The 27,026-nt window shown below is 36.0% G+C and overlaps 1 protein-coding gene across 6 annotated transcripts in view; it reads right to left on the bottom strand.

Annotated features, from left to right (window-relative positions):
- pxb overlaps window positions 1-27,026 on the bottom strand; it is a 251,761-nt gene that overhangs the window by 152,247 nt on the left and 72,488 nt on the right. The window contains exon 3 of one of the 6 annotated variants that reach the window (XM_069504612.1): window positions 20,597-20,633. The exons of the other annotated variants lie outside the window; for them this stretch is intronic. The gene's annotated coding sequence lies outside the window, so the exon portion shown is untranslated. The remainder of the gene's footprint in view (window positions 1-20,596; window positions 20,634-27,026) is intronic. 6 annotated transcript variants of the gene reach the window in all.

Below are 27,026 nucleotides of genomic sequence, written 5' to 3'. Positions count from 1 at the left end.
GGTATTATTTAGCATTATTATGTGATGTAAATGTTTGTCCATTTTCGTTTTTCGTTCTGTGATTGTAATAATTGTATTGGGTGAACGTGACAGCGCATACATTTTGGAAATCAACGCCAATACATTCATCTTTTTATATCTGTCGAAGTCTCCTGATGTGTAAAAGGTTTTTTTTATATCAACTGACTCCTTAATAATTTCCTTACGAACTATGTTAAACATCAATGTTTTAATTTGAACTGACCTTTGTACGGATGTTATAGGTTTTTTAGCAAATGGCTACGTTAATAACGTTATAACAGCAATCGGTATCTATGCCAAATTTCAGCCCGTGGTTTGATCAGTGCGTTGATAGATCAGTCAGTCAGTGACCTTTTCCTTTTATATATTTAGACTAACTTAATCTTGCGACTTCCTCCGCGTGGACTAAACAAATTTCAAACCACTATTTTACCCCCTTTGTATTTTCAAAAATCCTTTCTTAGCGAATGTCATATTATAATAGCTATCTGCATGCCAAATTTCAGCCCGATCCGTCCAGTAGTTTGAGCGTTGATAGATTAGTCAGTCAGTCAGCTTTTTCTTTTATATATTACACAGATTATGTGTAATGATTTAATCAAAATAATATGTACCTGCCAAAATGACCACATAACGGGTCTTACCATTGTAGGCTCCTCCGATATTAATGTTAATGCACTAGCCTCCAGCACTGCGATCAAAGCTAATACAGCTTGACACTAATGTTCAGTCAGAGTTTATGATCCGACAACATTAATAACAATTATTTATAAGGTCCGGTTAATTTAGGTACGACAGGGAGTAAGGCAGTGGTCCGACCGCCGCGGCGAGAAAACGACTAACTATCGGCGATTCTCTCTCAAGAAATGCACAATAAATGTACATTCCGTGTAAACGAAAGAGATGCATATACCAAAAGTTGCTATCTGACTGTTCACACTGCTGGCGACGACTCGCTTTAATAGTTTTGTCGCTGAGGGACGATTTCAAAAATAAACTCGCTCAGCGATATTCGTTCAGCGATGCTCGCTCGCTTGAACACGTGTAACGCGCGCGCAGGTTTGCACAGGACTGAGTGACCGCGGGCGAATGGCGCGAGTAATCGCTCGTCGCACTTGCACACTCGCTTATAGCACGGCGACAAAACTATCGAAGCTTCACACTCGCTTCCCGCTGATCGCCTACTCGTTTATAGTTTCTAGTTCTATTCGTTTCTCGTTCATCGTCGGCGGTCGGACCAATGCCTTACGCTGGGGCCGTCTCATTTTCTATTTGATTAAATAATTCAGAAAGATTAGTTCTACGGCGCAATATTGTAGTTTATTGGAAATGCCGTAAACTTCATAGGCTTCATTAGGGTATTGTTTATTAAATTCTTTTGAGTAAGTCTAGTGCAATATCGGTTTTCAAGTTAAGAAAACATGACTCTAGTCTGGAGTTATGTTATGCTACTAAGGAAATGGAAATTTTGCCGTCGTTCATTATATAAAACAAAACATGAAATGAATGATATTATAGCCTCTCGGATATCTTACCAGAGTATTGAAGCATTTTTTTTTACAAATCGTGATTTTTATTTTTTTTGCTGAATTCATTAAATCGTTATTACTAACCTATAGTAGACTAGCTTATTCAGTGATGTTGTCCGCGTTGACTACACAAATTTCCAATTTCTATTTTACCCCCTTAGGGGTTGAATTTACAAAAATCCTTTTTTAGCGGATGTCTTCGTCATAATTATCTGCATGCCAAATTATAGCCCAATCCATCCATCCAGTAGTTTGAGTAGTCAGTCACCTTTTCCTTTTATTGTTTTGTATAGATAGATAAGTGTATTAGGTAAATATATGAGCTGAACACAGGCTAAATATTTATAAACCGGCAAAATCTGTGTGAACTAAACATTTTATTCCGAGAGTATTAATAGGTATTTCATATTTTACAATCGTTCACATAAAGAGCAGTAAAAAAAGAATGCTAACTTTATCTACGAGTATATTCCAAGCAATATGATATTGAATATGGTTCAATTTTTAAGATAAAGTGGAGTGTCCGGCATTAAAAATGACTCGGGGAACATAAATACGAATATCTTTCCGCTCACTACAGGGAAGATCCATAATCCTATAATGGCCGTTACATAAATAAAGGTTTGGTTTCGTTTTACAGGCACACTTGGCGACGTGTAAAATATTGTTATCGATAATAAAAGTACAATAAGACTCCGCGATGACTTTATATACGAATCGCATCACGTCCTAAGAAATCTGAGAACTCCGTGTAAAGCAATCTCAGTAGAAATAAAACAAGAAAGCTTTTATGAATAAATTATGGCAGTGTAAAGTATGATAAATGATGTAAGGATTGTAATGGTCCGTGTACAATTAACAGCACAAGTTACTGATGTAATTAAAATGAATGCTTATTAGAAAGCAGCAAGGTTTAAAGTGACGTAACTTTTTATAATGATCAAATGGAGTTAGGTGGTGAGTTGTACACCACATCGGACGCAGCGGGTGGCTCGAACAAGTAAACTAGTATCTTGCAGACTAACGTAATAATCAGAGTATGCCTGGCCACGTTAACAAGATACTTAGCGAATCCCGAACTGGGGCTTTAAATACGCCGTAAGCATGACTGTGTTACAACTCCGTAGAGACTTGGAGGGTCTCAGTTAATCTGGACATTAAGTATTAATACCAACGCATGATGATTACTCATCACGATTCAAACGATTATGATGTTACAAATATTAATTAAATGTCCGACATTTTGGGAGCGCAGGTCAAGGATCGGATGCTGTTCGAAGGAACATAATTCAGTATTTAGTATTGGAAACTTCACGGCTCTTTAAGATTTTATGTGCTGGAATAAATAAGTGAAGCCTTTTTATTATGCAGCGCATCATATTATTTTGCAATAATGAAAGTCTTAAGTCTGACATTTTTATGATATTACTACTAAGCTGATGCTCGCGACTTCATCCGCGTGGATTTAGGTTTTTAAAAATCCCTAGGGAACTCTTTTATTTTCCGGAACAAAAAGTAGCGCCTATGTCACTCTCCAGGCCTTTAACTACTTATACCCATGCAAAAAATCACGTCAATCGATTGCTCCATTGCGACGTGATTGAAGGACAAACCAACAAACAAACACTTTGGCATTTATAATATGGGTACTGATAATGGTTACAAATTTTCATACTCTCATAATTAAGAATTTAAAAAGTCTATAGTTTCTATAAGGTTGTTGGTAGGGAATATATCAATAAAGAATACTATCTTGTAGCTTTGGTATTAATTTTCAATAACTAGCTGACCCTGCGAACTTCGTTCCGCCTAACAGTCGATTCAAATTTTTTAATTTTTTTTTAAATCCCCACGATTTAGGACTTCAGTACTTTGCAGCATCAGGATTGAGGAGTTAGGATCCGAAGTTCAATGATGTAGCCTAGGCTTGGTACCTAAAATAATTTTGCATCATCCGCAGTTCCTGAAACATTATAGTTTAGGAGTGCTGTACCCTACATCATCAGGGTTGAGGAGTTGAGACTTGAAGTCTGAGAATAAAGTCGTTGCTTGGTACCTACAATATGAATTCACTATGAACACTTCCTGAATCTTGATAACTCAGGCGGGCAGTAACTCTGCAGCATCAGGATTAAGGAGTTGAATCCAGAATTTTTTATGTGACCACCACGAAAACTTTTTTTGTTGATTTAAAAAAAAATTTTGCAAATCGGTCCAGAAATCTCGAAAAAATCGATGTAGAAAAAAGAACCACCTCCTTTTTGACAGTCGGTTAAAAGCCGATAACCTTGAAATATTTACGGAACAATTTTTAAAATATCCCCTTTCTAACAAAAAAAGAATGAATGAAATCGGACTACGCGTTAATGAATTACAACTCAGTATACATTTTAACTTTCATCCCCTCTCCTACGGGAACCATGCTGAATTTCGGGATAAAAAGTATCCTATATTCTTCCTCATAGTATGACCTCAAATCGTACCAAGTTTCATTGGAATCCATTCAGTAGTTTCAGCGTGATGCGCGGCCGTGTTACAGACAGACAGACAGACAGACAGACAGACAGACAGATAGACAGACAGACAGACAAAAATGAAAAAAATTACAGTTTTGTGTTCAGTATCGATTATAGAGTGCCCTCGAAAAAAAATTTTCAAAATATCTTCAATGTACAGAATTTGACCTGTTACAGTTTTATTATAAGTATTGATTGATTGATGATGATGATTATTAAACTCATTCTTCAATTGGTAATCACACTGCTAGTATTATTTTTACAAAAAAAGAGTATTTTTCAACTAGTTCGGCAAAACGTTTCTGTCTATCAAACTTTTTTCACTGTTCTGTATCTTCAAGAGCAAATCTTCATCATTAATTAATTCAAATCGTCTCAGTACACCGTGTTAACAGCGCATCTAACTTTCTTAATGTTTGATAATTATATTATGCAGAATCACAGCAAGTTTCTGGCGTTAATGCATGCCGAAACTAGTTCCTAAATTGGCTGCATACGGATTCGAGAAGTGAAGATGTAAGATTAATCGAAATCAAATCTACGCTCAACGTGAGACTGAAGTTTGCTGTTGGTTCTCAGTTCTGGACTAAGTTTTGGACTCAGGATTACATTATGAAGTACATACAGTAGGTATCCATACTAATATTATAAATGCGAATGTGTGTCTGTCTGTCTGTCCGTCTGTCTGTCTGCTAGCTTTTCACGGCCCAACAGTTAAACCAATTTTGATGAAATGTGGTACAGAGTTAGCTTACCTCCCGGGGAAGGACATGAGCTACTATTTATCCCGGAAAATTAGAGTTCCCCCGGGATTTTCATAAACCTAACGAAGTCGCGGGAATCATCTAGTATATCAATAGTTTGAGGAATGTGTGGCCTATTTTGCGACAGCGCATATTACCCTATCTGCCAATCTAAACTTGGCTAGCGTAGCGGACTAAGGCCTAAATCCTTCTCATTCTGAAAGAAGAGCAGTGCTCAATAGTGGGCTGGCAATGGGTTGATCGTGATAATAATTACCCAACTGCGCTGGTTGATCCAAGTTTTGAAACTGGATATGAAACTGAATAAGCTTTAATATATATTTTACAATGGGAACATAATCATCAACTTTGGCAAAATATAATATCCTGGCATCAAAAATATAAAATAATAAAACCTGTAATAAGCAAGTCCTCAATGTTATCTTAAAATTTTATCAAGAAATCTTGTTAAGATTTCTCAGAACACTTACAAAAAATAAAATAAAAATAAAAACTTTGGGACCCGGATATTATTACGTAGGTTATCTGTCTAATGGCACATTTTCTAATGATATGAATGAGATTCCATATTCCATTCAAGTAAGAAAAAGTATTGGCGTTATGTAGTGTGAACCCGTCTCGGGATTCAAAGGCATGCGAGGCGATATGATATACATCATAGAGATGCAATAGCCTAGAGGTGGTGACGTCCTGAGAAACGTTTACAACTTAAAGGATTTCGCTTTAATCCGTTGCTAATATGTATATAAACAATAAACATATTATCAGAAGTGAAATTAAGCATTAATCACAACGCGCAGAGGCTTATCGAGGGTTTTACCTTTCATAATAAATTAATAACCTAACTGCAATATTAACTAGGTTAGGGCACAATAATTGCTATTGCAACCACTCAATCAAAATGGCGACCTAAGCACAAAAAGCATTTAATAGTCGTCAAGTCTCGAGTCTGAACGAGAAACTAAAAACCACCAACCACCCGCATTTATACAATCGACTCAAAATGGCTTCCCCGCAACAGATCACGTGATCACGTCACTTGTAAGTTTGTTTGTAGGAAGTAATCTCTAGAACTAATGAACCGATTTTAAAAATTCTTTCACTAATAGAAAACTACACTCTTCCTGAGTGGTCTAGACTCTATTTTATTTTCAAGCACCAGTGCGAACCCGGGACGGATCGCTAGCTCTATGGGCTTATAACTCAATGATATACACAGGGTTTATGATTACTGGACGGCAGGTGACAAAAAGTGTTATGAATGCCGAAGCAGTTCCCTGTTTTTGCTGTAAACCAGTTCTTAATGCAGGTTCAATACTTGAGAATGCTGCCAGCGGACGAGATGATGAGAAATCTGACGAACTATGTCTTGAGGCCATAGAAATGGCGATTTTAAACGCTTACACATGAGTTTATTAAGACCACAGTTAAGAGTTAAGACTAACAAAATATCTTACTATTTGTATTAGTAAAACTTTCAGTGAAATATAACTTTATACGAGTACCTATAGACCGCGACAGGTTGAGATGGCAATCGGGGTATGAGGTGAGGGAACCACTGGTTCGGAATGCCTTTCCTACCGAGAAGAACCAGCAAGAAATTTGGCGGTTGCTCTTTTCAAAGATTTATGACAGGAATAATAGTTAATTGGAGTTAGGTTTAAACCAAATATAGGTACGATGTTTGTAATTTTCGAAATATCTCGTGACTCGTACCCAAATTATTTGTTTGCATTTAATTGTAGGATATTATACAGTCTGATCATCATATTTGTTAGGTATTATTGTATGACTGTGGTTTGGAAATTTCAGTAGGTCCACATTAGCTTTGTGTACATGCGTAATTGGATATTGGCTCATTTAGCAATTAACACACGCGACACTTCCTTTGTTTAATAAGACAGAATATATAATGCTGAATTTATGTTATATCAATGCAACTGGTAAATAGACAAATTTCGCTTTGTGGACGTTGTATTTAAATACATAATACATTATGTATTATGTATTATGAACAGTGAACATTTTTTATTATTATTAGTTAACATAAGATGATTCTAATTAATAAATCTTAAATCCTACAATCATTACAAAAATATGACAAACTGTACTGCCCGTAGTGGTAAATTAGGCAAAAATCATTAATCCTAATCCTTATCATTGAGGATTTTTCCAAAACAATAAGGTCTAGGTGAAAGAAGATTTTTTTTAAATTTTTCTCTCCGTAAGAACCATCCTCGTACTTCAAGTAATATTATGAAAAAAGAATTAGCGAAATCGGTTCAGCTGTTCTCGAGATTTGCGATCAGCAACACATTCAGCGATTCATTTTTATATATAGAGATGTGGAAGTGTGTTTGATTTTTTGCATCATCATCAAGCCATCGTCAACCTACTACTTTGCACAGCTGCTCGATTGCGGTAGAATGACAGCTACAATGACACGATCGCAATCACCTCTGATTGGTTGACCCTCGCTCACTATTGGCTAAAATGCATTGTTGCAATAAGAATCGCACAAATTCAGCCAATCACAACAATTGAGTTTATAATTACGGTTTTGCGAAATTACGTAATTGTAGGGCTGTAGGGGATCTTACTACCGTAAGAGAAGATATTTTGCATGGATATATGCTTAAGGCGAGTCACCGAGGCGGGCAGCGCGGCTTTGAAGTAAACCGCTTGGCAACGTTCAAATTCTGTGCTTCAAACGTTGAATTTGAATTTAATAAATTATAGAAGTCCTGTTGAAAACCAAAATTTAGCAGGTTCTCTGTAGTACTTAAAGACAAATATTTCCATATAAAAATTATTTGCCAAGTCAGAAATTTTAGTATTAAATAATTCGTTTTAGACTTTTATTTCGGCTTATTTCAAGATTTTATTTGATCGAGTGAAGTACTTCCTATTGTGTATGAAAGTAGCACATTCTTTAGACAATATCTTTAAGTAAATTGTATATTTTTAGCAAGGCCATTATTTAATAGTAAATACCTAAAACATTTGATCTAGCAAACCAGTTTTTTCCGCTTAGCCTCGGTGACTCGCCTTAAATAGTGATATAGGCTACTCTTTATCCCGCGAAATCAGTGAATTCCCACGGAATTTTTAAGAAGTAGCGATCTAGCTAATTATAAAATCGCCCGTTTCGGGGCCAAGCGTGTTCACGCTAGTAAAGTAAAATAGTTTAGTATTGTCTGTAGATATTTACGACGCATCCTAACTAACGGTTAATGTTCTTGAGATCTTTCACTTAGTTAGCACCTAACAACATTGTTGCCAGAGAATTTATGTAGTTTCAAGAACAACTAAAACCATCATCAATTTGAAGTAGTTTGAATTCGGTATAAAGTAAATGAGAATTACTATACAGAAATACGAGATTTTGACAAAAATATAGTCTGCTATATATGATGCTAATTAAATTTTGATTAATTAAATATCGCTTGCTTTAACGGTGAAGGAAAACATCATGAGGAAACCTGCATGCCTGAGAGTTTTCCATAATGTTCTCAGAGGTGTGTGTGGAGTCTACCAATCCGCACATGGCCAGCGTGGTAGACTATGGCCAAAACCCTTCTCACTCTGAGAGGAAACCCGTGCTCTGTAGTGAGCCGGCGATAGGCTGATCATGATGATGATGATGAATAACTTTGATAAGTAACTTATCGACAGATTACAGATAGGATTGATTAATAATCACGGTCATTAATCTTTGAAATGGTCGTATCCCCTTTCCCTAATATTTAAATTTAAGCAAACACCAGTGAGCGAGCTAAGTATTCGCGTCACAGACACAAACAGATTTACTCTGTACTTTTATTATACCAAAAAGTCCATACAGACCTACTAAACTTTTGGGTTAAGTCAACTAACCAATATTGAGTTTCGAATTGAAATCAAGAATTGAATTGAAAGTCAATATTTGTTACTGAGCCAGTAGTTTTAAATTGGGTGATTGAAATCGTATCTACCTATCTACAGTTCACAGAAATAGCTGGGTTGATGTAATGTAAGGTCTTCATCCAAGAGGGTACTAGATGGTGAAGAAGGTCACCTACTCGACGGACCGACCAAGTTAACCTGTGGGCTGTCCCGTGCACGAATGTACCAGACTATCGGCCTGCGGCCAGCAGGGAGAAGTGGCGTATGCTCGTATAACATCTGCCCCCAAAAACGCCACTTCGTGATGACCACGATCACACTGCCAAGAGTGTTACGACGAAGAAGAAGAAGGTCTTCATGAGTGGCGCGTATGGTGCTTGGGCTTACTCTCTACTTACCCCTCTCTTCTCAGTTCTGCCTCAGAAGATATATAGTCCGCGACAGGTCGAGATAGCAATCGAGGTATGAGGCAGGGGAACGCCCCGCACACCCACACGTCACTCTCGCTCGCCCGCACCGGTTTAGGGCGGTGACTGTGCGGGTGTGCGAGGCGTCTCCTCCCCGATTGCCATCTCGACCTGTCGCGTTAGATACGCAGCATGTAATCAGATATACCGTCGAGTTCACTAGTCACGCGACCCGAGAAATAAACCTTACTCCTTCGTAACCTTATCTAATAGAAGACAGTGAGAGAGAGAGAGATAAATGATAAGAGTTTACGCGATAGAAAGAGACGTTTATCAAATATTAGGCTGCGACTTTGTATGACAAAACAATAACTAGAATATTTTTATGAGACATTCCTTCAATCATTAAAATATTATTACGACCTTATTAAAGTATCGTACCGTAATAATTACTCATTGCTTCGAAACTCTTTTTTGACTGAAACCCCGTTAATTACTCGCTTCTTACTTCAGTAATTAAAATTAATTTGTGCGGTTAATAAACCCGTGCTGCGTTCGCAGCGAACGTGTAATAAATGACGTGTAGGTGCACCATAAGTTTATTTTTTTAGTATTATTTTCTCAAACGAGCCCGATTCTACCTAAGACCTGTTAGGTGATTCGCTAACTCAGTGTCTAACACTGAATGATAGCCCTGAGGTTGGTTGGTTCTACATTGCTGCTTCACTGGGTGACTTTAAATATTTTTTCGTAGAAAACCTTCAACGGATTAAAAAATGAGCTTGGTGGATATCATTCAGTGTTAGACAATGAGTTAGCGAATCACCCCGCTGGGCGCGTTTGGAACCCTCGTGGCTTCAGTTTTTAAGTACGTATTAATTATCACCACTCATCTTACAAATTAACAATTTGAACATCAGTAAGCGTAAAATTATTTTACCTATTCTGAATAAATAATTTGAGTTTGAGTTTAATATTATGATCCATATCCATACTAATATTATGAATGCGAAAGTGTGTGTCTCTCTGTATATCTCTCTGTCTGTCTGGGGTAGCTTTTCACGGCCCGTCTGTTTCAACAATTTTTATATTTGGTACATGGATAGCTTAGATCTTAGAATAAATATCTGCAGAAGAAGATCGGCGGTGTTCCCACTAGATTACAACATGGGGTTATTCAAGGGGCGGACCAACAGATTCCTAAAAGGCCAGCAACGCATCGGCGGTTCCTCTGGTGCTGCAAATGTTCATGGGCGGCGGTAAGCACTTAACATCAGGTGACCCGCCTGCTCGTTTGCTCGCTATCTCTATTTTTTAAAAAAATAGCCCTATTGTGCCTCGGTGCATCAGTCATGCGGCTTTAATTACTTCATACTTAAATTCGAGTGATGGATTTGATTGAAAAATCAATTGTATGGTCACTCTACATGACGGCCCGAGTGCAAATTACAAGAGTTCCTCTGACAAAGAGACAATCGCCGCCGAAACCTGTGTAATTGTGTTCACTTCTTGCACGCTGGTTAAGCATTGTTTAATATGTTAATCAGTTTCGAGGTTTAATTGTGTTTTTAGGGTTCCGTAACAAATTGATAAAAACGGTCACTGCCTTTCAGAAATCAGTACACGTAAGGCAGGGTTCCGTCGTCATGCTAGTTACTAAAACCTGTGGTGGACTCCTGAAAATGTCTAAAAAATACGACTGTAGTACGATACCTTCGATGCGCGAGCCTGACTCGCACTTGGACGGTTTTTTATGTAGGTTGCATAATTCTTCTTGGTCCTTTAAAAATAAAAAAATAAGAATTTCATCAGAGAACGCATACCTATTACCTAAGCTTGCTAATAATTTAACCATCAATGTAACTAAGTAAGATAGGTAAGATGGGTACCTGGAAAGATAGGTACTTAGAAGTACCTATCTTTCCAGGGTACGGAACCCTCAGCGCGCGTGTCTGGCTCGTTTTTTGGTACTTACTTGGCCAGTATGTTCAAGCCTGTTGATCGTTTGAGGACCCATTCACACGTTGTGCACTGCCTTTCAATGGAATGTATACCGTTTCTAAACTCCTTAGGACTCTGAACCGCCCCTAAACAACTTACGGGTACCTATAGTGTAAAGGCCAACGACTTGAAGAAACCACGTCGACTATTTGCAGGAATAGAATTTTTTCTTAGCTTCATAATTACATAGGTAATGAGAAAATATTAAAATCTTTATGTCTAGTTTGATAGTCATAGTAGCTTAACGGCTGGAAATAATGATTTTTATACAACCTTTATAATTATTACACTTAGGTATGGCTTTTTCCTTAGTATTTTTTAAAGACTTTTTATTTTCTTGGAGATAGGAAGAATAGTGTAAAGCCGTCAATCATGCGCCTGTTCTCTCTCCGGTCGTGTCGTAACTCGTGTTGCCGTTCCATCCAGCTTTGGGAGTAAGGTATTTTATAGAGCCTTTATATTTATTTATGATTCTTTCCTTAGTATTTTTTAAAGATTTAACATAGTTAGGTATTTGGGTTTATTGTCTTGGAGATAGGAAGTTGGCGGTGTTTCAATTCCGTGCTTCGGAGAGCACGTAAAGCCGTTGATCATGCGCCTGATCTCTCTCCGGTCGTATCATATTGCCGTTCCATCGGAGTTTGAGAGTTACGGCAATTACACACTCATCCGATCGAAGTTCGTGAAAATACGTTCCTTTTTGTTTTGTATGGTAGCTTATGACATATGTCGTAGATAATCGCTGGTATTCTCACGGATGACGGATAGAACTCGGATGACGGAAGTGCAGTGCGTAATCGCTCTAAGGGTAAGTAAGTACCTGATAACTCCCACGAAGATGGCTAATCTCTATGGTAATTGACCTGTGGTGGTGGTTTAGTTTTTAGACCACAATTATTTTGTGGGAAATATTAAATACTATTAAATACTATTATACTATTGAATATAAATTATAGAGTTCTAATTTCAAATCAAGTATTCTAATGAAGGGCAATAAAACTTTTACAGCTATTATAATTACCCACCTAATCATCTAGAGTTGTTAATTATAATGAGGCATGTCGTAAACATGTTGGCCTGTCAACACTTTTCAATCAATCGAATATTAATCATCACGAATCATTAATTTATTCAAGATCATTTCAGCATGTAGTTGTGATATTTTATTTTGTAAAATCCGATATTCAGATTTCAGACAGCTAACAGCTTAAATTAATATTATATTATATTATAAATAAATCTATCTGCAATTTTAACAGTGTTGTTATATTTTGTCAAAAATCGTACGGCCTTTTTCGAGGAATAACACCGTAGCTTAGTACCGTTGTCCAGCAGTAGACGCAAACAGGCTGATGGATTGGATTGGATTTAATACTTAATTCAATAATTCAATCTAAGTAGATTATTTGTTAATTTTGGGCATGAGATAGGTATAGATCAAAGAAATATGTTTCTTTATTTTATTGTAATGAAAAAAATAGAGCGGTCCTTTATAATTCACTGTCCACTTAACAACATACTTTTCAATTAATGCTCTTTCTAAAAATATATGCCTTTAAATAAAAAATTAGCATCCTTTACTAATCTTTATTTGAATAAAAAAGAAATCATTTCAATAATTTACGAGAATCAATATTTTACATCCCACTCGATCGCTGCAACTATTAAAAACCTAATAAAACATTTTAATAACATCACACAAACTAATTTAATTATACGCCATCAGATTGGCTTTCAATTATTTCGGAGGCAACTTCATCTCAGGCAATTTATCAAAGGATAAACTAATAATTCTATCAGAGAAAGCTGATAAGGTTACTTTGGCGTTGGTTTTTACATTATTTAAAGAAAGTTGAAGATGGAAACATGTTTTTACTTTTATATACTACCTATCTCTTTAAATAATTATCTGAACAATTCAAAATATAATCTAACTATCATAAATGCAGATGTATCTATTTGTTACCTTTTCACGGCCAAACATTATTGTTTACAATAGGTATAACCGAAATTTATAATTGTTTTTTTTTTATTGAACCACCAACAGAATCATACAAAAAATTACATTATTCAAATCCTAGGTGCTAAGTTATTATATAACTCAAATTATAGGCGGCTACAGCATGCAAATTTAGACGGATAAGTTCGTAATTATTTTTTTTTGCAATTTTTTATGTGTACCTACCTATTTAAAATTATTTTGAAATTTCCTTGTAGTGTAGGTAAAACATTATCATAAGTACTCGTACTTTTGAATCGGCAAATGCATCTACCAGTAGTAGTAGTTCGGAATGCCCTTCCTACCAAGAAGAACCAGCAAGAAACTGGGCGGTTACTCTTTTCAAAGATATACCATTTACAATGCAGTCCCGCGTATTGCTGGAGCGAGCTGCAAGTCAAATCCACGCTCTTTTATCATTTAAAGTGACTCGATTGTGTAATATGCATTTTTCAGGAACAAACTTTTAATAGCTTTGTACCGAAGTTAAAAAATAATATTAAAAGTATGTTCCACATTAGTGTGATAGGCCCTGCTTTTAAAATTTTAAATTATTATAGATACGTTGCTTCAATATGCTAAATCTGAACCCCTTTTATCGAATGGAAAACAAAATTGTTTCTTAATTTAATAATTACATGGGTGAGAAGTCCATTAATTTTGACATCAGACATTGAGAGCTGAATCAAAAACAAAGATACAATATATTAGTTTATCATTAATGTATTCAAGAGTAATCTTTAGCTATACGCTCGATTAACACAACCGGATTGATACAAAATTAACTGTTATTGTTGAAGTAATCGGATTTCTCGTTGAAAGGTACGGTTAGCACCACATATTTCAAAATTTATTTATTTGTTAAAATAGGTAGGCAAATAAGGTCACTATTTTTATAAATAACTATTTCGTGCCATTAGATGGACGTACAAATTTCACCCAGGTCAAAATCAAAGTCAAAGTCAAATAATTTATTCAAAGTATGTACCTAACTAACACTATTTCATGGCGTTATATGAGCGTGAGTAAAAATTTAACCCAGGTTAAAGTCAAAGTCAAATAATTTATTCAAAAGTTACTGTTGTACACGTTGTGATTGTCAGTTGTTGCTTGTTGGATTGGTAAGATGATGTAGTGGTGATAATTAATTACGTTTACTGAAAACTAAAGCTAGGAGGGTTCCAAATGCGTCCAGGTCTGAGAAGATCCCATAATAAACAGGTAATTGTATCAACATAAGGTGTTCAAAATTATACACCCCTACCCATATTACAAATGCGAATGTGTGTTTGTTTGTTGGCTTGTTGGTTTATTGATTTGTTGGTTTGTCCATCAATCACGCCGCAATAGAGCGATGGATCGACGTAATTGTTTACATAGTTATAGTTAAAAACCTGGATAGTGACTTAAGCTATTTTTTATCCCGGCATCAGACGATTTCCACGAAATTTTAAAAAACCAAAATCCACGCCGATGAAGTCGCGGGCATAAGCTTACTAATTACTTAGTTTTCGGTTTTTTCTGTTGCTGACTGTACTACGATTATAGATAACTATCATCTTATTGGATGTTTGCTCATAAGATTAATGTTCTGATGCCGCTTATTTATAAATTAACGTTTATTATTCAAAGTGCTTTACAGGCTTAAACTTGTTGCTTACTAAGTTATTCGTCTTTTAAACTAGCAACAATTATTATAGCGGCATTGTGATAGTATTATAGCCCGTTATGTTGGATTAAACTTTAAAGTTAAAACTACTAGTTTGCCACGAACAAAGACCTCGCGTTCTAAAAATTAATTTTAAACCTATGCCCAATTTGTCAAAAGGTAAACTTTTGCAGGTGTATTTATTTCAATTATTTAACAAAAAGTGTATTTATTTGGACTATTTTAATATCAACAGTTGTTTAAAACTAATACAGTACAGGATATAATTAAAATGAAACATATACCCTTGAACAGAACTTGAACATGTCTAAAAAATAGTGTTTTTCAAAGATACGATTTTGATATAATAAGATTACCCTATGGGTAGGCAAATCTATATTTTAAAAAATTCAGCTTCTATTTACCTACTTCTGTGTAGGGCGGCCCCCTCTCAGAGTTTTTTTTATAACATTTTATGTAATTTTCGGATTCACAAAACGTTCTTCAAAAATTTGTTGTTCTGCAAAACAAGTCAAGTAACTGACTTACTTACTTGTATTTACCTATAAAACTTTATTTATTTTGTCAAAGCATGGCACTTACAGAATTCATACATCTGAACAATTTTTTATAATTCCAACGGGAACTTTCTTTGGTGTCTTCAAAGTTCAAATACGCTCTTAGCTGTTATTTATTTACGAAGTGTCAAAACAAAAACTCAAGCGCCGGAACGAAAGTGTACAAAGAAATAAAAATAAAACGAATATTATCACATTTGTTACCAATTATAGCGTTGAAATACACACTGAGAATCGTTCCTCGTCTCGGATGTCTGTCTGTGTTGTAATTAATAACTCCTGAACGCCCTCACTCAACACATGTGCGGTTCGGGTTAAATTTATTTGTTTTCGGTTTTATTATCGATTTTTTCATAAAATTTCTATTTAGTTTTACTTAGTTTCTTATGATTGATTGCTTTGATTTTGAACCTTACATAAACTGAGAAACATGATAATGTATCTGGTTTTAAATAAAATGGTGACTAAAAAATAAATGCTAAATGATATAAAATAAGCTGTTGTAACTCAAAATATAGTGGAAAATATAGGTACCAACGTAAAACAAGTATCCTAGAGGTCTATTTAAAGAAAAAAATCTTAAGGAATCTTAAATGGTTCATGGAACTTAGTAATTAAGGGTACGTATGTAATGAAGTAAGATTATCATCGAATCGAACTATTCCTGAAATAATCACACAAGGCATCTAAAAACAACAAAAAGAAAGTCTTGACTCACTCACTTATATGTACCTAATAACTCATCAAGGCGAAGCTCAAATCCTTGGATCCAGTGCCTAAGCTAAATTTTTCGCAGAATTCTTTTATAACGTAGGTACGTTATAAAAGAATTCTGCGAAAAATTAGACAACAAAAAAGGCCTGATTTTTCAAAATTCTGATGGGATATGGAATAAAGAGGATTAATACTTAGGTACTCTATAATAATAACATAATAATAATAGAGAGAATCAGTTTTCCCCTCCAATTATAATATGGGTACCTTCAAGTCAAGAGTGAATAGGCATCTTCTAGGCAAGCGCACTCCATCTTAGGCTGCATCATCACTTGCCACCAAGTCTGATTGCCGCCATACGTTAGTCTATAAATTAAAAAAAAATACCACGCAAAGCCGATATGGGTCAGCTAGTTACAGATATTGTGAGTTATTACTCATAAATTAATACGTAACTAGTATTTCCTGTTTCAATTAACTATCCCCTAACGGTCACTCACAAACATTGACTTAAGCTAAAAGTAGACGGCAATATTGACCGGTTATGTGAACCCCGAGTCTTAATTAAAAAGAGGACCGCACCTTGAAACCACCGCCAATGTAAATAGGAATAAAAACAAACAATATATTAAAGTGAATACATACATTGGTCAATACTGCAAAGTAAGTTCAAGTAGAGCCCTAATCCATAGGAAATCATTGCAAAGTTTGGAAGGATTGTAAAAATTGCAAATATTAGCATTTTGAAAAACAGACCACAGAAGAAAAAAAACAAGGAAGACGTAGCGTAAGGACGAAGTGATCTAAATGAAGAGACCTATGAATAATTAAAAAGTTGCCGTCATGGAAGAAGCAAAGAAAAGATAGAACTAGGTAATTGAAGGACAAATTTAGAGGACATTTTCCACAAACTAACAAAGATTCACAAAGAGTATTTAGTGCCGAAGGAAGTAAATGAAATATTCTGCTTCCAGTTAGTTATTCAATACAATATATAAAAAAAAGTCCTAATTCACTCACTGATTGATTGAATCATAATCGCTCAGCCCAAAGTCTTAGACTTAGAAAGCTGAAATTTTGGACAGATATTCCCTTTACAATGTAGACAAGGAATACGGTCGAAATTCCCACATGATAGGGAATAAAAAAGATTAGTTTGGTCCCAGTTGTTATTCTTATGATCACCAAGATTATACAAAAGTCCCGTTTCAGTCTAAACTAACGTTAATAAGACCAAAAAAACATTTTAGGGTGGCGACACACATCGGCGTTATCAAAGATACCGCGTTCCCTCAAATAATGGCCGAAACGGTCAATATTTGGAAACCCATCAGTGACAACGACCCAGCGGCTTCTGTGGTGAAAAATCGATTTATTTATACCTCTGTTGAAACGGAATTCATTTTTGTTGCCTTTTAAATATTTATGTCCCCTTTTTAGAAAGTTAATTTCCGATGTTCTGAATGAATGTTATTTTTATGCAGGCAATTATTTTTATGACAAAACGAATAGAGATAATATCATATTGATCTACATTCTGCTCTGCTTGTCGGCGCTAGAGATTTTTCAGAATGACCTTTGTTAAAACACTGGTTCGTCATTCATGTTATTAATTTTCGCATGATTAACATTTTCTATCGATATATAGATTTTCGTAAAACCATCAAGGTTTAACGGGTTTAAAGATTTTATGTAAGTCCTTGAGCCCGTCTAACTTTGTTACTAAATATTTTGAGCGGAAATCTGGCAAACCACAGACACAGATTATTAGTTCTTAGCACGTGTCTGGAAAACACTGACTTTGATTGGTTAATAATAATCAATGAAAAACAACGTCTGTTTAAAGCGCGCTACGAATAAACTCCTCTTAAGAATATAATTAAAAACTCCAGTGTCTCTTCTAAAAGTAACTTTTAATAGAACCATATTTCTATAATTACAAATCCACAAGATGTCTCCGAATCAAGTAGTCATAAATAATGGACGCCAGTTACACAGATCCCAAACTTCAAACTTAATTTTGCTCATTTAAAGTTCCACGATAAATCCTTAAACGAAATTGTACTTACAAATGTCTGAGTAAATAAAGATTAAACCATTTAATCAGACTGTCCTAGAGCTCGCCCCCGCTTTGTATAGCAAAAAGTTTTGACGTGACTTATATCTTGTGAAGTCCGTGTTAAATTAGGAACACGGTGTGTTTATAATAGCTAAAGAGTTGGTAGCAGTTCCGGTAGACGATTAACTGTTCGTGTTACGATTGATAGGTAATAAGAGTTTTGAAACTTATGTGCAGTTACTATTAATAGATAATAAGAGTTTCGAAACTAAATGTACAGAGTAACGTCGTAAAGTAAGGTGCCGTTGATTTTTCAAAAAAACTTAGTGCATTCAAAATAAACTCACGTGTTTCCACTTGAGACCGGCATTAGCAATAACAATAGGATTACATTCGACATGCCACGTTAAAATTAGGGGTAATATACCAAACACTCATAGAGCCAATTCATTTTTAATGGTGCCAGTTCAACCTTATATATTTTGTTGCAAATCAACCAGTGTTGATACTTTTGCGTTCACTCGCCACGAGTTAATCCTATTGTTATTGCTAATACCGGTCCCAAGTGGAAAAACGCCAGTTTATTTTGAATGCACTATATCTAAATAGGCTTGCGCTTGACAGCAATCACACCAAATAGGTGACTGTGCTAAAACTAAAAAAAATACGAAACCTATGTTATAATAGTAGGTCTATGGTCATTATTTAATAGTTTAGTGCCAGGGTTTATATTGAAAATCTTAATTAACAAGGAAGTATGAATGAAAATTTCAGACAAATTCGAGCAAATTATTTAGACAAACTTTTTAAAATTCATTATTATTTACATACCTACTTAATTAAGCAGCATTTATCGTATGCCAGACAGTGATTCAAGTGCTTTTTACATATCATTACAATTTCATTATTATTATTATTATTTTGCCGTCAGCTCTTCAGTTTTAGTATTAGTAAGAAGAAAGTAGGAAACAAATTAATGTGTTTGAAGTCTGAACTGAGGTGGGTTTCAGAAAAATGTTTGTCTAAACTTTGTGAGTTAAATGTTCGGGGAATTTGTGATTCATGTGGCACTAAGAGAAGATTTCCTAGCTCGCCCCCGGCGCTCTTCATACAAACGTAGTTTGGTTCTCATTTGAATACTAACCAATTCAAATCGATGAATGTAGACACGTTCTAGATATGAATATCAGGTTTCCATGGTTTATCAGATTTCCGTAAAAATGTGTGGTTTCAAAGATAGGTACACGGACGCAAAGATTTACTACTACGTCAATTTTTGAACCCGTGTAACTTTAAAACCATATATTTTTACACAAATTTGAGAAAATACAAGCATACTACATTAGTTTCTAGAACGTGTCAACAAAATTTCATCGAATTAGTTATACAAATTGGAACCAAACTACATTTGTTTGGGACGCGCTAGAAAAACTCCCTTTAAGGCGAAATGGGATCACAAAGGCGAAATGTATGGAAAGGCCGCCCGAGCGCTAATTTGTTGCACGCTTTTTATCTAAAATTCTATGTGCTCTGTTACAATAAATTAATACTGTAATCCCTTAGTGTATTAAACGTTGAACGTAAATACGAAATTTTATTGAAATTCGTTTTATATCAATCGAATAAAACTGTTTTTCTCCTAATGGTCATGTAAAAATGCGTATTTTGGGGAAACATCGCGATATTTTTGTGTCAAGCCAAATTGTGCCAATCATGTTTTGGCTCTCGTAGTTCACTAAAAAATATCTTTAATTTTTATAATATAAAGAAAGAAATAAATAAATTTGTAGTTTTTGAGGCCAAAACTTGATTCTCTGAACATCCGAAATGTGTCTCAACGCCGCTTTTGGGACGCATATCGCCTTAAAAGGGGCAATCCAAGAGAGCTTTTACAATTAGATAGAAAGCAATCGCTTCGGTTTACGGTATGAATAGCCAATAAAGGTTGATTCGCTGGTCGTTCGATGACTTTTTTCAAAGTATTGATTATATTATTATTATTATGTACTAGGTTGACTGTAGAATTAATATTCTAAACACAAGAGTACATTTTGCACAATAAATCAAAAACTGTGATGCATATAAGTAAATAAAAATTAGTTTTAGACTGTGCAGATGAAGCTTTTTCATATGATACCCCACTTGTCATAGTTATCTTACTTTGAAAATTGAAAATACTTGCTATTGCAACCACTCAATCAAAATGGCGACCTAAACACAAAAAGCATTTAATAATCGGTCGAGTCTCGAGTCGGAACGAGCCTGATTAAAAGCCACCAACCACCCGCATTTATACAATCGACTTAAGATGGCTTCCCCGCAACAGATCACGTGAATTTCGTTTCAAAAGGCGGCAACTACAAGTGCGACAACAGTACCTACTCTCTGGTTTTACGATGTGTTCCTTCACAGTTTCCTCACAACGTATACCTACTTAGTACTTACTGTTAATAAAATATTGACATACACACTCACATCATAGGAACAGATGAGATCTGAATCACGTACTTACCTGTAACAACAACAAAAGGCATCAGTTAAAATCCCGTCACACGTACACATACATTTATAGAATCACTTAATGCTAGATATTTAGTCTTTCGTGTCGCTTATCTTCAAAAACATTAAAAACTGACAGTGCATTAGTATCATTAGAAGTAGAGATGGGGATAATTGCTACTTTTAAATCATTTTCATTTGATGAAATTTTTTTTTTTTTGTGTGATTTCACAGATGATTTTTCACGAAAAGTGATTTTTAATTTTCGCACTCGATAAGAATTACTATGATGAATATTAATAGCACTGATACTTTACTGGTGATTTTTTACGGAATATGAATTTTCGCAATAATAATAGTCTACTACATTATTTAAATTAGCTTATACCCGCGACTTCGTCTGCGTGGCCTACACTTTGAAACTCCTATTTCATTCCCTTAGGGGTTGAATTATTGAAAATCCTTTCTTACATGTTTATGTCACAATAGCTATCTGCGTGCCAAATTTCTTCCCGATCCGTCTAGTAAATTGAGCTGTGCGTTGATAGATCAATCAGTCAGTCAACTTTTCCTTTTATAAATAGAATGTTTTTTTCTAACACACAGATGTAGGTAACAATTATTTTGCTCGCACACTCTTTAGCTGTGAAATTTTGTTTGGTGATTTTTCACAGGCTAATTTAACTCAAGTGTTGAATATGAAAGGGCTGTGAAATAGTCCATCTCTAATAGGAAGGAATTACATTGTAAATGCGTGTAGGTGGGGATCAAAAGAAACGTTATGCGTTTCGGCTTACCATTTAGAGATAAGGGCGTGTTATGGAGACGCCTATACTCTAACGTTGAAAGATTACAATTTTATTTACTGCTCCAAAACGTTTGATAATAATCCATGTCTTAATTAACCAAGCGAGGGAATTCTCTTACTATGAAATTCTACGCCGATACTTTTAATCGAACAAATGTTTTAAATGCTCAGTCAATAGAAGCTCTATCTCGTGGTAGTAAGGTTGAAAGTCTTACTGAATGGGAATAATAGCTTCGATAGATGGAAGTAATAACGATATATCGATCGAGTTCATTGGTAGCGGATCCTTTACATGTGTTTTGTCGGTAATATCCATTAGCCGCGCGCTGATTTCAAGAGAAACATTTTTTTAATAATAATTCATTGAATGTTGGGAAAGAAAAAACCGGTCAAGTGCGAGTCAAACTCGCACACGAAGGGTTCCGTACCCTCGTACAAAAAAAACCTAACACTTTACTTTTTTTTAATGTACACGGCAACCAATTAGAAATTTTTATTGTTTGTTCTTATAGTGGCAACAGAAATACACGCTCTGTGAAATTTTACGGTTCATGAGATACACATAATATGTACATTATAATAGGGCATAAGAAGCGAAGCAGCTCGGAGCGCACAGGAGGAGCAGCATTGGGGATCTCAGCTGTACTAGTGACGTCTAGCCCCCAAGGGGGGACAGTGAGCATAAGGGACGAGGAAGGGAGGAAGGAGGAAATAATTTGTAGGGAGTCAAAAAGGCGCCCTCCCGCGATTCGGCCCATATAACGGAGAGGTTGGCGGGGCCATAGAAGGTGGAGAGGTTCATGAGATACAACCCACTGACAAACAGACAGAAAGCCAGGCGGACGGATAGACACACAGCGGAGGCTCAGTAATAGGGTCCCGTTGGCACCCTTTGGTAATGAAACCCTAAAAAAAGTTAATCTGAATATCCTTCCATGGTTTATTTTAATGTCTACATAAAATCTTCGGACCGAAGAATAAATTTTATAAGCCTAGCTCCTTTATCTGAATTCTTGCCATAAATCTGATCGGGATGTCTTTTATATCAAATTTTAATACGTCGGCATAAAACAAACGAACTGACAAAGTTTTTGAACGGGATTTATCTGAAGGAAGTTGAATCAATCACGGCCGGTAATCCTGTCGGCCGTAAACAAAGTCGGACAAATGCCGATAAAGCCGACTTTTACGATCTGCCACCTCGTTTATTACGGAGTGTTAGAGTCGAAACAAAAGCAAAGGAATTGTATTAACAAATCGAACCGCACTCAATACTATTGTTGGTAACGTTTACGATTTGGGGCAATATATATGTATCGAGGCATAATGTCATTAAAATGTTCTATCGTTATCCGTATTAGATAGAGAGCCAGCACGTGCCAGACTTTCGTTATTTTATAAAAGCTGAAAGTTTCTCTGCGTATTGGCCCCAACACAGGGAGGAACGATAAGCGACTATGAAGTTTGTATCGTGGTGGATTTGGGAGAAACAGGTAATAAATGTGTAAAAAATCTTGCGTCAAAGTATAAAGTCATTTTATTTATATTTTCTTCGGAATATTATCAGAGAACACGTCATGCATTGCCAGTATTTGCCAGACACTTAGACCTTTAAAGTTTAACAAATTAATAAAGTTTAAGGGTGTCTGGCGAGGGTTCCCACGACAGTAAAGGTCTGGCAATGCATGACGTGTTTTTAATGTACCAAAGAAAATATAAAAAATTTGCCTTCATACTTTGACGTAAGATATTTTACACCTTTATTACCTGTTATCTCCAAACAAACTTTATAATCGCTGATTCTGTGTTGGGGACAATACGATGAGAAGCTTTCAGCTTTAATAAAATAACGAAGGTCTGGCACGCGCTGGCTCTCTCTATCATTAAAATGTTCTATCGTTATTCCCTTATGGTCCAGTTTAGATATATTTACGACGTTTACTATTTCAATCCGAACAATTGTACGGACGACGTAACTGGTCGTGCTTTTATAGAATTATTTATGGCGCCAGCGTAAATCTTTGATTTACTTTTTTTATGGAACCGGACCACTGAAGATCGATACAGGAATGTTATACTTATAACTTAACCAAAGCTTCTCACATTAAAATAATTATTACTGACACACAAACTTGATAATGATACTTAACATGAGTAATTCCTAATAATATTATAAATGTGAAAGTGTGGATGTTTGTTACTCAATAACACAAAAACTACTGGACGGATTTGGCTGAAATTTGGAATGGATATAGATTATACCCTGGATTAAAACATAGGTTACTTTTTATCCCGGAAAATCATTTATCCCGCGGGATTTTGTAAAACTTAAATCTACGCGGACGAAGTGGTGGGCATCAGCTAGTATAACTATAAAACTAATACATAATATAATCACAAATAGGTAAGTAGTAATAACTATAGTCATGATTATTTCCCCTAACAAAAACACAATCACTGAACAATGACTAACATGAAACATGTAACTAATTGCAAAGCTAAACTATTCAATGTTAGATGAAAAAGTGATGACTTCATTTCATGGTTGTTTAAAATCTTTACACGATGAATATCGAAATGTTAACAGTGATGTCCGTTAAACACTTGACCCTGCGGTTTGACGTGTGATTCATAGTATGTGAGAATTTGTGCTTCATTTGTACATGAGGTAGGTAGCCGAGGCAGTTCGAGTGGAGATGCTGACTTATTATCTATGTCATGTATCAAACTATATAGAATGTAAGCAGTACGCTGGCAAAAACGAAGACAGGTAATAGTACTGATGAATACCGAAATGTTAACAGTGATGTCCGTTAAACACTTGACCCTGCGGTTTGACGTGTGATTCATAGTATGTGAGAATTTGTGCTTTATTTGTACATGAGGTAGGTAGCCGAGGCAGTTCGAGTGGAGATGCTGACTATTATCTATGCCATTTTCATGTAATTTTTTAGAAGACCTCCCTGGCGCAGTGGCAAGTACTGTGGGAGGTCCCGGATTCGATTCCTGGCAGGAGTTTTATAATTTCTAAATTTCTGCTCTGGTCTGGTGGGGGGCTTTGGCCGTGACCAGTTACCACCCTACCGGCAAAGCCGTGCCACCAAGCGATTTAGCGTTCCGGCACGATGCTGTGTGGAAATCAAAGCCATACTCCTTCCAGGTTAGCTTGCTTCCATCTTAGACTGCATAATCACTTAATTATTACCACCATATGAGATTGTAATCAAGGGCTAACTTGCACCTGAATAAAAATAATTCAAAGAAATTTACAGGCCCCAAAGTTTCTACCCATGATACGTATTTTAAACAATCAAGCGAAGTCCCATCAAAAACAATCGTATCTGTACCAAAGAGTCGGATGACCTCGACAAAAAGACCGGTTCCTGACGAGCAGCGATTAAGTGATCTCCCCGTTGTTACACCGATTTCGAGTTAATTTCTTCATTTTGTTGCGCCTCGGCCTCGCACTCTTGTTCCTTTTTTTAGGGTTCCGCACCCGAAGGTACTGCCTTTACTACTCTTTACAGAAGGAAAGGCATTCCGAACCAGTGGTAGATGCATTTGACGATTCAAAAGTACTTCAAAGTACTTCTTAAGTAAAAGTCAAATTGATAAAAAGACATTAATTTATTGATTAACCAGCTTAAATATAAGCTCGCGACTTTGTCCGCGTGGACTTCATAAATTTCAAACTCCGATTTAGGGGTGGAATTTCGAAAAATCCTTTCTTAGCGGATAGTTGGATACCTACCTACTCGTTACAAAGAACAAACCCTCCAAATTTTATGTCTCTAGGACCAGCGGTTTAGGCTGTGTGTTGATATATAAGTCAGTCAGTCAGTAAGAACTTTGAATTCTATATATATATATATACAGATAGAAGGGGGCCAACGGGACCCTATTACTAAGACTCCGCTGTCCGTCCATCCGTCCGTCCGTCTGTCTGCCAGCGGGCTGTATCTAGTGATATAATAGAGACCTGAAAATTTTAACAGAATGTGTTTCTGTTGCCGCTATAAAAACAAATACTAAAAACTTATTTCTCGTACGATGGTAGGTACGGAACCTTTCGCGTGCCAGTTCAACTGGCACTTGACCGATTTTTCTTGAACATCTCTTAACATTCCCTCGAAAACTTGAACAGCAATTTTTCTAATGGACTTTCCGAAAGCGCACCTCGTGTCGCAAGCAAGATGCTTTCTTGGTAATGATGGTCGCCTTTTTAAAACCAGATTCATTTTTGTCCCTCCGACTTCTTGAAAATTGTTTGTTTTGGTCCTGGGAAAAATTTTGACCACTTCGTTAGTAAGAAATGTGCTGGCCATCGATATAAATGAAAAGATATGGTCAAGCGAACAAAATTTTTCACGGTTTTGGAACCAAACAAATCAGCGTCACCTCTTAGATACTATGAACGACCCGTTTGAAATCCAGACGTCACTGAGGTTGCATTGGTGCTAAAGCACCACTGAATCGGTGCCATTTTGTTTGTTCAAAAGCCCTGTCCATACGAAGTAATATATATATAAGTCAATGGTGCTGGCGTAAAAATTATTGTAGTAATTTAGCAAATGAAGTGTAACCTACCCGTGTAATGTGTGTGCATGGGTCTCCTTTTAGAAGGGCTTAGGCCACAGTCTACCATGGAGGCTAAGAGCTGATTGACAGCTAAATCAGAATACACAGTACACCTATGAGAATATAAAAATTATACATATTGTATGTCAAGATGTTTTTCGTCAACGTTAAAGCGCGTGATATTATTACTTACTTGAAATACACATAACTCTAAAAAGTTAGAGGTATTCGAGCCACGGAGCCCCAATTATGAGACTAGGTTGATTTCTACCTATACTGTCATAACTTAAAACCATAACCAGTACCTAACCAGCACCCTTATTATAAATGCGAAAGTGTGTTTGTTTGTTGGTTTATTGGTTTGTTGGTTTATCCTTCAATCACGTCGCAAAGGAGCACCGGATTGACCAGATTTTTTGCATGGGTAATGTATAGTCAAAGACCTGGAGAGTGACATAGGCTACTTCTTATCCCGGAAAACCAAAGAGTTCTCACAGGATTGTTAATAACCTAACTCCAAGTATCAAATCAAATCAGCTAGTATTTTCTAAAATAAATAAACCCACCGATGTTTTCTATGTCTAAAAATCCGGCCAAGTGCGAGTCAGGTTCGCGCAGTGAGGGTTCCGTACTACAGTCGTATTTTTTCGACATTTTGCACGATAATTCAAAAACTATGGTGCATAAAAATAAATAAAAATCTGTTTAGAATGCACATTTAAAGCCCTTTCATATGATACCCCCACTTGATATAATTTATATAATTTTTTTTTAGTGAGATAACCACAAATTCACAGTTTTCAGATTTTTGTCTAATGTCGGCTATAAGACGTACCTACCTGCCAAATTTCATGATTCTAGGTCAACGGGAAGTACCCAGTGGCGTGCACAGGGTTTGAAGCCAGGGTAGGCATTAGTTAGGGGAACCTATTTACTGGCAGGTCATAATGTAAAATTTACATTGAGCTATTACAACTGGGGTAAGCAGTGCATTTATGCCTCTATGACCTGCACGCCACT

Source organism: Maniola hyperantus, chromosome 18 (genome assembly GCF_902806685.2).
Source record: "Maniola hyperantus chromosome 18, iAphHyp1.2, whole genome shotgun sequence".
NCBI classification, from domain to species: domain Eukaryota; kingdom Metazoa; phylum Arthropoda; class Insecta; order Lepidoptera; family Nymphalidae; genus Maniola; species Maniola hyperantus.
The sequence above is the reverse complement of the archived record's forward strand: the minus strand, read 5'-3'. Positions and strand labels throughout refer to the sequence as shown.